Raw genomic sequence first — 15,891 nt, 5'->3', positions numbered from 1 at the left:
TTTCCATTTTAGATTCTCTATAGGGGTAAAATGCATGGAAACTTGGAGATGTGTTTTGAACAAGGTGCTCATACAGAGTATCACCTTACAGATCTCTGTGATGGGTGGTTTCGGTGAACTTTTCTTTGGAGCAGTGACGTGGGTCAGAAATCAGCACAGAGCAAAAGCAGCACACTCAGCCCTGAAGCCCTGATGAGGGAAAGAGCCTGCATTTCACCCAGAAAGTGTGAGCAGGAAAGATGGGCGTGGCTGGAATGAGCCGAGCAGAGCCCTGACCGCAGACTGTAGGGGCGGGGCCGGGACGCGCCAGCCTTGGGGGGCGATTCTTTACTTTCAGTTATAATTATAGATGTATATAATTAAACATATAAAGCATATATGTGTGTGTAGTTGAAGGATCCTGGTGGCTCAGTGGTAAAGAATCTGCCTGCAGTGAAGGAGACCTGGGTTCAATCCCTAGATCAGGAAGCTCTCCTGGAGAAGGGCATGGCAACCCATTCCAGTGTTCTTTTTTTCTTTGCGGTTGAGTTCCTTTTCCTGACAACCCTTGTAGCCACCCTTCCTGACTCCAGTATTCTTGCCTGGAGAATCCCATGGACAGAGGAGCCTGGCATCTACAGTCCATGGGATTAAAAAGTTTCAGACACGACTGAGTGACTAACACTTTCACTCTCTCTTTTTGCATAGTTCATTTACAATGTTGTTAGTTTCAGGTGTATGCACAGCAATTCAGCTATGCATATATATATACATATTCTCCTATACACATATATCTATTCTTTTCCAGCCTCTTTTCCCTTTAGGTTATTGTTAATACAAGACATTGAGTCGGGTCCCCTGTGCTGTCCAGTAGCTCCTTCTTGTTCACCTATTTTTTATTGTAATTCCTCCCTCTTTTCTGGCTGCACTGTGTGACGTGCGGGATCTTAGTTCCCCGATGCAACCTTCGCCAGCTGCAGTGGAAGCATGGCATCCTAACCACTGGACCGCCAGGGAGGTCCCTGTTTGCCTGTCTTATAGATGATAGTAAGTATATCTTAATCCCAAACTCCCAGCTCGTCTCCCCCTACCACCTGCTATCCCCTTTGGTAACCATACGTTTGTTTTCTGAGTATTTGTGTTCTGTAAATAAGTTCATTTGGACCAGGTGATTCTTTGCTGGAGTTGGGGAAGAGAGGCAAGAAGAGGACTTTCCTGTGCATTAGAGGTTTAGCAGCATCCCTTGGACAGCAAGGATATCAGACCAGTCAGTCCTGAAGGAAATAAACCCTGAATATTCATTGGAAGGACTGATGCTAAAGCTGAAGCTCCAGTACTTTGGCCACCTGATGCGAAGAACTGACTCATTGGAAAAGACCCTGATGCCGGGAAAGATTGAGGGCAGGAGGAGAAGGGGACAACAGAGGATGAGATGGTTGAATCAGCTTCACCAACTTGAATGGATGGTATCACCGACTCAATGGACATGAGTTTGAGCAAACTCTGGGAGATAGTGGAGGACAGGGAGTCCTGGCGTTCTGCAGTCCACGGGGTCGCAAAGAGTTGGACATGACTGAGCAACTGAACACCACCACCACACCACTGCTTCTCACTCTTCAAGCATTCCCTCATTTGACCCTCAGTGGAGTCTGAGAAGCAGGTGTTCTTTAGTCCCATTCTAGTGAGAACCAGGAATCTGCTGAGAGTTGTGTGATGCATCTGTCTGCCAAAAATATACACGCAACCTAAACGTTGAGAGTTATGTTTTATTCGTCAGATATTCTTAGGACTCAAGCCCAGGAGGCAGCATCTCAAGTAAACCCAAGAGAACTGCTCGGAGGAAGTGAGGGGAGAAGCCAGGTTATATAGAAGCTTTGCAACAAAAGGCAGTTACTCTGAACCTCAAATGCTGCTGCCAATTAAAGAAAACCAGCTATCCCAAGTTAAGGAATTTAGCGCTTTTCTACGTATGGGAAGATGGAAGAGTCTGGGCTTGCTGAAATCATTGCTTTGATGCGCGCCTCAGCTGTCTGGGGCCAGGATCCTGTTGTTTTCACGTCCCGGGTCCCTCCGGGTTCACCCTCAGTGGTGGCTGCAGTCTGATGGCTGCTAGCTGGCCGTGCTCTTTCCTTCCTGAGTGCCCTCGGGGCTCACCAGCTCACCATCCGCGGTGGCCGTCATTGCTCGTGACTGTGATATCCTTTGCTCACTGATATGGCAGGAAATATTCCATCTCTCGTATCCCAGAACTTCTTGAGGACTGACAAGCCTTCTGTATTCTTGAGTCTTCGGGGAGCTCCAAAATGAGGCCTGGGGCTTCCCAGGTGGCGCAGTGGTAAAGGAATCTGCCTGCAAAGCAACAGACTTGGGTTCAATCCCTGGGTCGGGAAGATCTCCTGGAGAAGGAAAAGGAGAAGGGAATAGCTACCCACTCCAGTATTCCTGCCTGGAGAATCCCGTGGACAGAGGAGCCTGGTGGGCTACAGTCCACGGGGTCACAGACAGTCGGACACGACTGGGCAAGTGCGCACGTGCACACACACACACTCACACACGGGATGACGGCTGCTGTGGGCGCGTGAGCAGCTCACCCCCTGGAGCCCCACGCTCCTTAAGGGGCGCTTGCGCCATGGAGCGCACACAGCCAGCTCCTGCTCCGCGCTCCGGATGAGGGGAAGGTGGGTCCACGTGGGGCTATACTGAGGACTCCTCAGGGCTGCAAGACGGCAGTGAAAGCTCACTCTGCGTGAAGGAGTCCTGGTGCGGCTCAGTGGAGGACTCAGAAGACCCCCATGGGCATTGCTCGGGGTGGGCCTGGGAAGACACAAAGTGAGGGGTGAGCGCCTGGGGGAGGGGCCGGGGGAGCGGGGGAGGGGGGAGACTCACATGCATGTCCCTCTGTCTGTCCTCCTCCGACGGGAGGTGCACCGAGACATCATCTGCAAGGAAAGAGGAGAAGACAGGCTTCCAGGAAAGGCCTTCTGGTCACCCAGTCCCGCCGTCTGTATTTCAGAGCTGTGACAGGGCGGAGTGAGCGGACCAAGGAGGTGATTGAACAGTTAGTCCCCCAGGGGACTGTAGGTAGAGACAGTATGGGAGACCCTTGTAAGTGGATGACTCCAGAAAGCAGGTTTGCTTAGCAACAGAAGCAGGAGACCTGCCTCCAACAAGGAAACAGTGGTGGCCTGGGCTCCACATCCAGCCCAGGGAGCCCCGGAATTTAATGACCCATGGGACATGCTCTCTACACACTTTAAAAAAAAAAAAATCATTTGTGGACCTTGCTTGACCATGTAGGGACACCTGGGGGAGGGGCCGGGGGAACCTGCTCAACCTGGAGGAGGAGCTGATGATGGAACTGTGATGTCTACTCAAGAAAGTCAAAGAAGGTCTTCTCCCCCTCCCCACTTTTCCTGTAATTATAAAACTGTAGCCCAGTAAATTCTCGGATCTGCCCGCTTGTAAGCCTCGCAAGCATCCTTCTCTAGTAAATCACTTCTCATCTACCACTTGGCTCTCACTGACTTCTTCTGTGCACCGAGACAGGAAGGGCTGTGGTACAGAGCTCTTCAGAGCCCCCAGGAATGACACGAGTTGCTTTCAGATGGACGACTGGAAGCAGGGAAGGGCAGTGACATCACACACGATAAGGCCTGCCCCCAGCGTCTCAGCTTCTTCCAGGATGCCGTCTATCTGCCCCTGAAGGCATCCTGCCCCCAGCCCGGCTCCCCCGCCTTCTCACTCCTCTTACGCGGATTTTCTTCTGAGAAGTCCATGCCAGGGTTGGAGCTGAGGGAAAGGAGATAGACGTATTAAGGTGGGTCTGAGGAGTGAGGCAGAAACAGCGTTTTCTACTGGGAAGAGTCCAGGTTTTCCTACCTGTTAAAATCCGGTTGGCTCTTGGTCTCATTTTCAGTGGAACCTACAGAGAGGTGATGCTGAGAGCCCTTCCTGGTAGGGGACCCCCCAAGCCCCTGCCCACGCTCCCCCCACCCAGATGACCCCTTCCCCTTCCAGGAACCCTTCCCCTTCCAGAACGTACCATGTTGGCCTCCACAGCAGCACAGGCAGAGGATAAAGAGGAGGAAGAAGACGAGAGGGAGGAGACCGATGGCGGAACTCCCAGACACGACGGGAAGGGCTATTTCTTCAAGAGGGTTTTGGTAGACTTCAGGTAGGTCTAGGAGTTGGGGAACAGTACAGATCTGTGGCTGGTCTCCGGCTGGACCAAGTCATCCTTTCAGTACATATGTATTGTATTTACTGTATATGTACTGTGCACCTTCCATATACGAGCAAGTTGGTGGATGTTTTGGAAACTGGTGAACCTATGCAATAACAGAATCTAGACACATGAGCCAACGCACAGAAGTTGTTACTCTTCTGCGTATTGAGATAAATTACACAACAAAACTACCTACTGTATTTTCCAGTGGTCATGTATGGATGAGAGTGTTGGACCATAAAGAAGGCTGAGCATCAAAGAATTAATGTTTTTGAACTGTGGTGTTGAAGAAGACTTGAGAGTCCCTTGGACCGCAAGGAGATCCAACCAGTCCATCCTAAAGGAGATCAGTCCTGGGTATTCATTGGAAGGACTGATGCTGAAGCTGAAACTGCAATAATTTGGCCACCTATTGTGAAGAGCTGGCTCATTGGAAAAGACCCTGATGCTGGGAAAGATTGAAGGCAGGAGGAGAAGGGGACAACAGAGGATGAGATGGTTGGATCAACTTCACCAACTCGATGGACATGAGTTTCAGCAAACTCCGGGAGATAGTGAAGGACAGGGAGGCCTGGCGTGTTGCAGTCCATGAGGTCACAAAGAGTCAGACGCGACTGAGCAACTAAACAACCCCGGGCTTCCCCGGTGGCTCAGTGGTTGAGAATCCACCTGCCAATCGGGAGACATGGATTCCATCCATGGTCCATGAAGATCCCACATGCCTCGCAATGGCTAAACCCACACGCCACAACAACTGAGCCTGCGAGCTGCAACTATGAAGAGCCCGTGCTCCACGACACGAGAGAGCCCTCACACAGCAACAGAGACCCAATGCTGCCAAAATTAATCAGTTAATTTTTTAAAGATAAAATTTTGCACATCTGCGACACGACGAGTGGACCCAGAGGGCGTGTGGCTAAGTGTTAAAATAAGTCAGAGAAAGAAAATGCCATCGGCTCTCACATGTGGAATCTAAAGAACAAAACAGAACAAGGGCAGACCTACAGAACCAGAGAATAACCAGGGGGCTGCCAAAATGACCGAAGGAATTAAGAAGTACTAACTGTAAGTTATAGAATAAAAAAAATACAGACATGAAATACACAGCGCAGGAAAGGTGCTCAATAATAACGTAATAACTTTACACGAGAACAGATGGTTCCCAGACGTATCCTGGTCATCATTTCCTAAGGTCATTATACAGTGTGAAAGTGAAAGTCGCTTGGTCGTGTCCAACTCTTTCCGACCCCATGGACTGTAATCCATGGAATTCTTTAGGCCAGAGTACTAGAGTGGGTAGCCGGTCCCTTCTCCAGGGGATCTTCCCATCTTCCCAACCCAGGAATCGAACCCAGGTCTCCTGCATTGCAGGCCAATTCTTTACCATCTGAGCCACCAGGGACACCTGAAATTGCTATAATATTGTACTTCAACTATATTTCAATTAACTTACTAAAAACCTATGCCAAACAGTACAATGTTGAGGTCACAACCAGGGCTCAATATATCTGGAATATGAAAAAACTAACTTACCTCTTGATAGATTCATAAGATTAAAACAAAATCATATGTACAAATGCTGAGAATAGTACTTGGTAGATGAGAAAACCTCAACACATGTTACCTAGCAACTATTAACATTAAGCAATAATGCCCACTTTGAGCAAAAGCTTGCTGTCTGAGCGTGACAGAATTGTATCTTACCTGATGCAACACTCTGTTATTACATCTTTTTTTTTGGCTGTGCTGCACCGCTTATAGGATCTCAGTTCCTCAATCAGAGATCGAAGCCTGGCCATTGCAATGGCACCTAACCACTGGACCTCCAGAGAACTCCTGTAATTTCACTTTAAAAAGAAGGAACCTGGGGCTTAAATGAGGAAACTGCTTGCAAAAGGTCACAGAACCACCAAATCTTGATGTCTTCCTTTTACTTCAAGTCCGTCTCCTAGTCAAGACTGCCTTCCTTCTGAACAGAACTTCCATAGCTGAGTGAGCTGGAGGCAATCACTGTTGTTCTTTAGTCACTAAGTCATGTCCTACTCTTTGTGACCCCGTGGACTGTAGCCCACCAGGCTCCTCTGTCTATGGGATTCTCAGGCAAGAACACTGAAGTGTTCTTTTTCCTCCTCCTGCCTTTTCCTCCTCCAGGGGATCTTCCCGACCCAGGGATCGAACCCACATCTCCTGCTTTGCAGGCAGATTGTTTACCACTGAGCCACCTGGAGGCAGGTGAGGTGACCGCAAATGGAGAGGACTCACAGCACCCCCAACAAGTGACACTCCCGAACCCACAGGGGGACCTGGGGCCCGTACGGATGTCCCCGGTTCTCTGCGTCTGCGTTGTGAATGTCAACCTCAGCTGTGTTCTCTTTCTGCATTAAATCAAAACCTGAGCATTTCCTCCTTGACTCATCTGTACCGATGGGGAATAGCTGGAGATCGGGAAGCTTTCTAGAGAGGGGAAGAGATTTTCTACCAAAGATTGGCAAAATGCTGAAGAATTAAAATACAAAAAATAAATTAAGGTCTTCCGTGGTGGCTCAGTAGTGGTGTATGGATGTAAGAGTTGGACCATAACGAAAGCTGAGCACCAAAGAATTGGTTCTTTTGAACTGTGGTGTTGGAGAAGAGTCTTGAGAGTCCCTTGGACAGCAAGGAGACCAAACCAGTCCATCCTAAAGGAAATTAGTCCTGAATATTCATTGGAAGGACTGATGCTGAGGCTGAAACTGCAATACTTTGGCCACCTGATGCGAAGAGCCGACTCATTAGAAAAGACCCTGATGCTGGGAAAGATTGAAGGCAGGAGGAGAAGGGGACGACAGAGGATGACATGGCTGGATGGCATCACTGACTCAATAGACGTGAGTTTTAATAAGTTCCAGGAGACAGTGCAGGATAGGGAGGCCTGGCATGCTGCAGTCCATGGGGTGGCAAAGAGTCGGACACCACCCAGCGACTGAACAAGTGGTGCTCCGCGGTAAAGAATCTGCCCGCCAATTCAGTAGACGTCGTCGGTTCCATCCCTGGTCCGGAAAGATCCCACTTGCCAAGGAGCACCTAAGCCCGTGCGCCGCAAATAGAGCCCGCCTTCTAGAGCCCTGGAGCCGCATCCACCGAAGCCAGGCAGGCAAGAGCCTGTGCTCGGGCATCAAGGGAAGCCGCCGCGGTGAGACGCGGAGCATCCCAGCGAGAGAGGAGCCCCTGCTCACCGCAGCTAGAGAAGGGCCACGCCCAGCCACGAAGACCCGGTGCAGCCAAAATAAATAGTAAACAAATCATTTAAATTAATGAAGCGTGTGGAGGAAAGGATGGTGCAGGAGAGAGGCTCACAGGTTCACCCCCACGTCCCCGCGGCCCGGCTCGGAGTTCTCTGGGAGAAACAGGGAGGGACCACTCACCAGTCTGCGCCCAAGTCCCTGGGTCCCGGCAGAACACTGCAAGGGAGAAACACGTGGTGAGAAGTCGGCCGGCAGCTGGGCTCCCAGACGCCTGGAGCTCAGCGAACCGGAGACGCGGCCACGGGTGAGGACGCTGCAGTCCCCTGCCCCGGGGCCTCGCAGAGGCGAGTCCCAGCAGAGGAGCCCGCTTACGAAACGCCGCCCCTCCACCCTCCCCACGGCGCCCGGGCCGCGGGGCGACCTGCGGGTTTCCTGCCGTGGTCTTCCGGCGCGGAGACGTGGGAGACCGGCTCTCCAAATGACCTGCTTATCTGCCGCGGGGCTTCCCCGACGGTTCAGCGCGGAAAGCAGCCGCCTGCGACGCGGGAGACACAGGAGGCGCGGGTTCGATCCCTGGGTGGGGAAGATCCCCTGGAGGCGGGCACAGCGACCTCTCTCAGCATTCCTGCCTGGAGAGTCCCATGGACAGAGGAGCCTGGCGGGCTGCAGTCCACGGGGTCACAGAGAGTCGGACAGGACTGACTACACACACACCTCTAAGGAGAAATCTTCCTCCTCCCCCAGAAAAAGGAGGTCACACGCAACTAGAAAAGACTGACTCTGATATAGGAAACTCGGAGGGATGGTGTTGCCGACGTTAATGAGGCCTGAGAGTTCGATGGGTCGGTCCGGGAAGAGGCTTGGAAGACCAATTCTGTGCCATACAGACTCTGCAGTAAGGGTGGGTGTGAAAAGATGCAGCCAAGTCACAGAGAAAGAAATAAAGGGAAAAACGTTTTAGAGAAACACATCTCAAACTAATATAATGTGATATGTCACTTATACCTCAATAAAAAATGAATACCCAAAACACCCCAAAACAAGTCCTAAACTTTAAGTATATCGTATTCAAACTGAAAGAAAATCAAAGAAACAGATAATGAGGTTGAGACTTCATAACTGAAAAAAAAGGGGGGGAAAGGAAGCATTGATATTCATTCCACTCCTACAGTTTTGATCATCAGTTCTCTCCCACAAAGACATAAGTGACACTGAGTAGGACTATTCTGGAGTTTCACATGGGACTTGGCACCTGGGAGTCACCTGATACATTAATTAGTCACTTGATACACTAATTGCCTATAGATAAATAAAGATGTCCCCAACTTAAAAAAAAAGAATCTTTATGTAAGTGGACCCACGCCATTCAAACCCATGTTGTTCAAGGGACAACCAATATATAATTGCATACAAATATATGTAATTGTATATATGTGCACACCTGCTCAGTCGTGTCTGACTCTTTGCAACCCCATGGATTGTAGCCCTCCAGGCTCCTCTGTCCGTGGGATTCTCCAGACAAGGATACTGGAGTGGGTTGTCATGCCCTCCTCCAGAGGATCTTCCTGACCCAGGAATCGAACCCATGTTTCCTGCGTTAGCAAGTGGGTTCTTCACTGCTGAGCCACTGGGAAAGTCCATACAAATATATCTAATTGTATATAAAATTATATATAATTATATATAAATATACAATTATATACATACTTTATTAATTGCACATAAATATATAAAGGTGTATGTATGTGTGCATGCATTATTACATGTATATTACTGTGTCTATAAGCACATATATATTATATATTTATACATTTATAACTATGTATATTCGGAAGCATATACATTACATATTTCAGCCCCTGTGGGACCTTGTTTTTAGACTGGCGTGTAGTTGCTTTACAGCGATGTGGGCAGCGAAGTGACCCGGCCACACGTATGCCTGTATCCCTTCTTCCTGGAGCTCCCTCCCATTCCGGCCACCGCTGAGCATTGAGTAGAGTTCCCTGTGCTGTATGGTCGGTTCTTGTTAGATTAGTTATCTATTTTATACATCATAGTGTGTATATGTCAAGCCCAATCCCCCAATCCATCCTCCCCCTCAAAAAAAAAAAAAAAAGAAAAGAAAACCGTCTTTAGAAGTCCGGTATGAGGCTGAGCAAGCTCCCCCGAGAGCGAGTTCTCTCTCTGTCCCCCGGCGCTGCCCCTGGGGACCACAGTGGCTGTCATCGGCTTGGCTGTGGCCGCCACGTTTCTGGTGATCCCGGGGGTCTCCACGGTTAACGCAGAGAAGGTTTCAGGTGCCTTGGTCTCAGCCGACCAGGGAGGAGCCCTCATAACTATGAGCAGCACCCCAAGATTGGCAAGGAGGGCCACAAGCGCCCCGGCTCAGCCCACGGCTCCTCCCCGATGTCAGCTCTGTGTTCCTCTGCTCCTTCTGGTGCCGGGGGTCCCAGGCTCTTCCAAAACCGACTATCCTCAGTTGTGGTGGCACAAGACACATTTTCTCCTCCCTCTGTCTCACCCGCCTCTGCTTTCTCCTCCTCTCAACTCCATCTCATCAGATCCACCAGATCTTGGCCGTCAACCTACACACCTCCTCTTGCGACCCCCTCCACCCCCTGAGAACCCATGGCCTCCTAACATGTCACCTCTAACGAGATGACTCCCGCTCCTGAGCTTCCAGCCCCACAGGGCTCCTTGGGCGGCCAATCACTCTCAGCTCTCTCTTGAACGCTTGTTAACAATGGGTGGTCCTGGCCACGTGGAGAGAACAGCGCCTGTTCATGAGACACTGTGTTTACCTCCACCCCTTCCTACTATCTTGCTCCAAGTACCATGATGTCCCCACTGGCTGGGATCCACCCTAAGTCCCACCCACCCACATTTCACACTGTCCTCATTGAACTGTTCTCCCAGACTACCTGCTTAAAAATAACAGGAAAACAGGGTTCATGCTTACTGAATGGTTGCAAAATGTTTCCTTCCTTGAACGCATCATTATTTGCTTAAGCCATATGGCTGACTTTTACATATTCTCCAGCCTTTCTGTGCAATCAATGCGCTTTTTCACAAGTGCAATCAACGTTCTTTTACACATCAGCTGTCCCCCGTGCGTGTAGATTCGTAGGCTACATTTTGAGGGAGGAATTGCTGAGTCTGCTGCTGTAAGCTGAACAGAAACCGACAAGGAGCTTCTGCCCTAGGGAGGTGCCTAATGGAGAGTGTAACGGGGGAGATAAACAGAAAACCTGCCCAAGCCTGGTCACAGCGCTGTGGTTCACTACGCTTGATGGGCCACAGCGTAAACCACAGTTCCCTCCTAAGACGCTATCTTTCACCAAACGTCTTAAGCTACATTTTCTACTGATCAAGGGCTGCCCTGGTGGCTCGAATGGTAAAGAATCTGCCTGCAATGCAGGAGACACGGGTTCCATCCCTGGGTTGGGATGATCCCCTGGAGAAGGGAATGGCAACCCACTCCAGTATTCTTGCCTGGAGAACTCCATGGACAGAAGAGCCTGATGGGCTGCAGTCCATGGGGTCACACAGTCAGACATGACTGAGCACGCACGCAAGATGAGCACATGACTTGAGACAGCCAATCAGAGGCACGAAAGAGAAGTACTTCTCTCTCCCTCACTGGACAAAAAAACAAAAACAAAAAAACCACAAGAAAGCAAGTGGACAAACTGGCTCTGGTAGCCACCTCGTGACCCTCCACCAAAGAGATTGCGTTAGGCTCCTCCACCCCCTGTAACAAATGACATCATCTCTGTGACTTGTTGTTCAGTCTCTGAGTTATGTCCAACTCTTTGCGACCCCATGGACTTCAGCCCACCAGGCTCCTCTGTCCTCCACTATCTCCTGGAGCTTGCTCAAACTCATGTCCATTGAGTCATTGATGCCATCCAACCATCTCATCCTCCGTCACCCTCTTCTCCTGCCTTCAGTCTTGCCCAGCATCAGGGACTTTTCCAATGAGTCAGTTCTTCCCATCAGGTGGCCAAAGTATTGGAGTTTCAGCTTCAGCATCAGTCCTTCCAATGAATACCCAGGACTGATCTCCTTTAGGATGGACTGGTTGGATCTCCTTGCAGTCCAAGGGACTCTCAAGAGTCTTCTCCAACACCACAGTTCAAAAGCATCAATTCTTCGGCACTCAGCTTTCTTTATAGTTCATCTCTCACATCCATACATGACCACTGGAAAAACCAAAGCTTTGACTAGACGGACCTTTGTTGGTAAAGTAATGTCTCTGCTTTTTAATGTCTCTGCTGTCTAGGTTGGTCATAACTTTTCTTCCAAGGAGTAAGCATCTTTTAATTTCATGGTTGCAGTTACCATCTGCAGTGGTTTTCGAGCCCCAAAAAACAAAGTCTCTCACTGTTTCCACTGTTTCCCAATTAATTTGCCATGAAGTGATGGGACCAGATGCCATGATCTTAGTTTTCTGAATGTTGAGTTTTAAGCCAACTTTTTCACCCTCTTCTTTCACTTTCATCAAGAGCCTCATTAGTTCTTCTTCACTTTCTGCTGTAAGGGTGGTGTCATTTGCATATCTGAGATTATTGATATTTCTCCCGGCAATCTTGATTCCAGCTGGTGCTTCATCCCACCCAGCATTTCTCATGATGCACTCTGCATATAAGTTAAATAAGCAGGGTGACAGTCTACAGCCTTGGCTTACTCCTTTCCTGATTTGGAACCACTCTATTGTTCCATGTCCAGTTCTAACTGTTGCATCTTGACCTGCATACAGATTTCTCAAGAGGCAGTTCGGGTGGTCTGGTATTCCCATCTCTTGAAGAATTTTCCAGTTTATTGTGATCCACACAGTCAAAGGCTTTGGCATAGGCAATAAAGCAGAAATAGATGTTTTTCTGGAACTCTCTTGCTTTTTCGATGATCCAGTGGATGTTGGCAATTTGATCTCTGGTTCCTCTGCCTTTTCTAAAAACAACTTGAACATCTGGAAGTTCATGGTTCACAAACTGCTGAAGCCTGGCTTGGAGAATTTTCAGCATTACTTCTAGCGTGTGAGATGAGTGCAATTGTGCGGTAGTTTGAGCATTCTTTGGCATTGCCTTTCTTTGGGATTTGAATGAAAGCTGATCTTTTCCAGTCCTGCGGCCACTGCTGAGTTTTCCAAATTTGCTGACATATTGAGTGCAGCACTTTCACAGCATCATCTTTTATGATTTGAAATAGCTCAACTTGAATTCCACCACCTCCACTAGCTTTGTTCATAGTGATACTTCCTAAGGCCCACTTGACTTCGCATTGCAGGATGTCTGGCTCTAGGTGAGTGAACACACCATCATGATTATCTGGGTTGTGAAGATATTTTTGTATAGTTTGTCTGTGTATTCTTAATATCTTCTCCTTCTGTTAGGTCCATACCATTTTTGTCCTTTATTGAGCCCATGAAATATTTCCTTGGTATCTCTAATTTTCTTGAAGAGATCTATAGTCTTTCCTATTCTATCATTTTTCTCTATTTATTTTCATTGATCACTGAGGAAGCCTTTCTTATCTCTCCTTGCTATTCTTTGGAACTCTGCATTCAAATGGGAATATCTTTCCTTTTCTCCTCTGCTTTTCACTTCTCTTCTTTCCTCGGCTATTTGTAAGGCCTACTCAGACAACTGTTTTGCCTTTTTGCATTTCTTTTTCTTGGGGATGGTCTTGATTGCTGCCCCCTGTACAAAGTCATGAACCTCCATCCATAGTTCTTCAGGCACTCTGTCTATCAGATCTAATCCCTTGAATCTATTTGTCACTTCCACTGTATAATCGTAAGGGATTTGATTTAGGTCATACCTGAATGGTCTTAGTGCATGGGACCTTTTGAAGGAGACTGCCATTATCTTCATTACCCCCACCATATTTTGGTCTCAGGTCAAATAACAGGGAGGGAACATAGCCCTGCCCATTGACAGGAAATTGGATTAAAGATTTACTGAGCATGGCCCTGCCCAGCAGAACAAGACCCAGTTTCCCCCTCAGTCAGTCTCTCCCTCAGGAAGTTTCCATAAGCCTCTTATCCTTCTCCATCAGAGGGCAGACAGACTGAAAACCATAATCATAGAAAACTAACCAATCTGATCACATGGACCATATCCTTGTCTATCTCAATGAAACTATCAACCATGCAGTGTAGGGCTACCCAAGACGGATGGGTCATGGTGGAAGTTCTGACAAAACATGGTCCCCTGGAGAAGGGAATGGCAAACCACTTCAGTATTCTTGCCTCGAGAGCCCCATGGACAGTATGAAAAGGCAAGAAGATAGGACACTGAAGGATGAACTCCCCAGGTTGGTAGGTGCCCAATATGCAACAGAATGATCTCTGTTCATTTCCAAAGCAAACCATTCAATACCAGAGTAATCTAAGTCTATGCCTCGACCAGTAATGCTGAAGAAGCTGAAGTTGAATGGCTCTATGAAGACCTACAAGACCTTCTAGGACTAACACCCAAAAGAAATGTCCTTCTCATTACAGGGGACTGAAATGCAAAAGTAGGAAGTCAAGAAATAATCAGAGTAACAGGCAAATTTGGCCTTGGAGTACAGAATGAAGCAGGGCAAAGGCTAACAGAGTTTTGCCAAGAGAACACACTCGTCATAGCAAACACACTCTTCCAACAGCACAAGAGAAGACTCTGCACATGAACATCACCAAAATCAGATTGATTATATTCTTTGCAGCCAAAAATGGAGAAGCTCTACACAGTCAGCAAAAACAAGACCGGGAGCTGACTGTGGCTCAGATCCTGAACTCCTTATTGACTTTAAAAATGCTCCACATCAAAAAAATCTTTTAAAAAAACCCTTTTTCCAAATTGGCTCCATTCAAAGGTACGGGGTGGGGGGGGTGGGGGGAGGGCCGGATGTACCTTTTAGGGGAAGCACCTCTGTTCAACCGGCCACAGAGCCCTGCCTTGGGGTGACGTAATTGTTGGACCCCGCCTTGCAGGAGGAATCCTCAGGATGTTACTGAACCCAAAGCCTGCCACAGCCCTGGGCTTGTACTTCTGTAAAATGGAATTCCTTCTTGCTTTTGCGCAGGGTGAAGGTCAGCTCAGATTAAACCCTGTTTGTTAATTGAAATATAATTGCTCTACAACGTTTTGTTAGTTTCTGCCGTACAACAACACGAATCAGCCATGTGAAGTGAAAGTCGCTCAATTGTGTCCGACTCTGCGACCCCTGCGACCCCATGGACTATACAGTCCATGGAGTCCTCCAGGCCAGAGACTGGAGTGGGTAGCCTGTCCCTTCTCTAGCGGATCTTCCCGACCCAGGAATGGAACTCGGGTCTCCTGCATTGCAGGTGGATTCTTTACCAACTGAGCTATTAGGGAAGTCACACACATACATATACCCCTCCCTCCGGAGCCTCCCTCCACCATCCCGCCCTCTGGGTCATCACAGAGCGCTGAGCTGAGCTCCCTCTCTACACAGCGGCTTCCCACTAGCCATCTACTTTACAGAGGGTCGTGTGCACACGTCAGTTCAGTTTAAACCCTTCGTGTCCCGTGATCGGCAGTCCAAACCATCCCGACACAGCTCCCGAGCCCCAAAGGGCAGCATGAAGGATGTGACCCCGGCCTGGTCTCCCGTGGTGAAGAGCCCACCCAAGCACCCCGTCCACAGTGGGCCCCAGGTCCGTGCATGACTTTGCCACCGTCTGCTCTCTGGGCTCCTTCTGCACGTTTGGGTTTTGCTTTGCCCTGTCTTGTTGTAGATCGGTTTAATTGTCTTCCGTCCGTCTGAAGGCGGTAGCTGGGTTTGTGAACCACCTCAAAGCCTTCAGAGAAGCAGCTGAGGGTGAAGCTGACATGTGACTCAACACTTGTGGCCTTCGGGGTTTCTCAGTTTCAGAAAGGAAGCGGATGTTGGTTGTGAAGGTTTGTGGTTAGCATCAGCTGTGAGCCGCAGGTTGCTTGCACGTCCGTAACAGACAAATCTCCGTGCGGTCAGAGGTTCTCACGGACATTTGGACCTATAACCCTCCCCCAGAAAGAGAGCGGGCTGTGGATTCAGACTCTGAATTCCAACCCCTCTTCTTGCTAACACAGCCCCATTTTTTTTTTTCTTGAAAGCAGATAGTGGGGAGTTTGTGATTTTAAAAATCTATTCTTTTCAGTTGATCTGCTTGCCAACAACCTTGGTGAAGCTGATGATTCCTCTTAATTTAAGCAGAAAGGACTTTTGCTTAAGGATTTTGAAAAGAACAGTGTGGTCGGCAGAAAAGTGGGTGCCCCCCAAGGTGTTCACATCCTAATCCCCAGAAGCTTCTACTTTACAGGGCAAAGGGGGAGCAAGGTGGATGACGGGTTCAAGTTCCTAACAGCCAATGTCAAAGGAGGAAGACGATCCGGATTGTCTGAATGAGCCAAGCGGTATCAGAAGCCCTTAAAAAGAGAGAGAAGGGACTTCCCTGGTGGTCCAGCGCCTCCA

Source organism: Muntiacus reevesi, chromosome 2 (genome assembly GCF_963930625.1).
Source record: "Muntiacus reevesi chromosome 2, mMunRee1.1, whole genome shotgun sequence".
Lineage (NCBI taxonomy): Eukaryota > Metazoa > Chordata > Mammalia > Artiodactyla > Cervidae > Muntiacus > Muntiacus reevesi.
The sequence above is the reverse complement of the archived record's forward strand: the minus strand, read 5'-3'. Positions refer to the sequence as shown.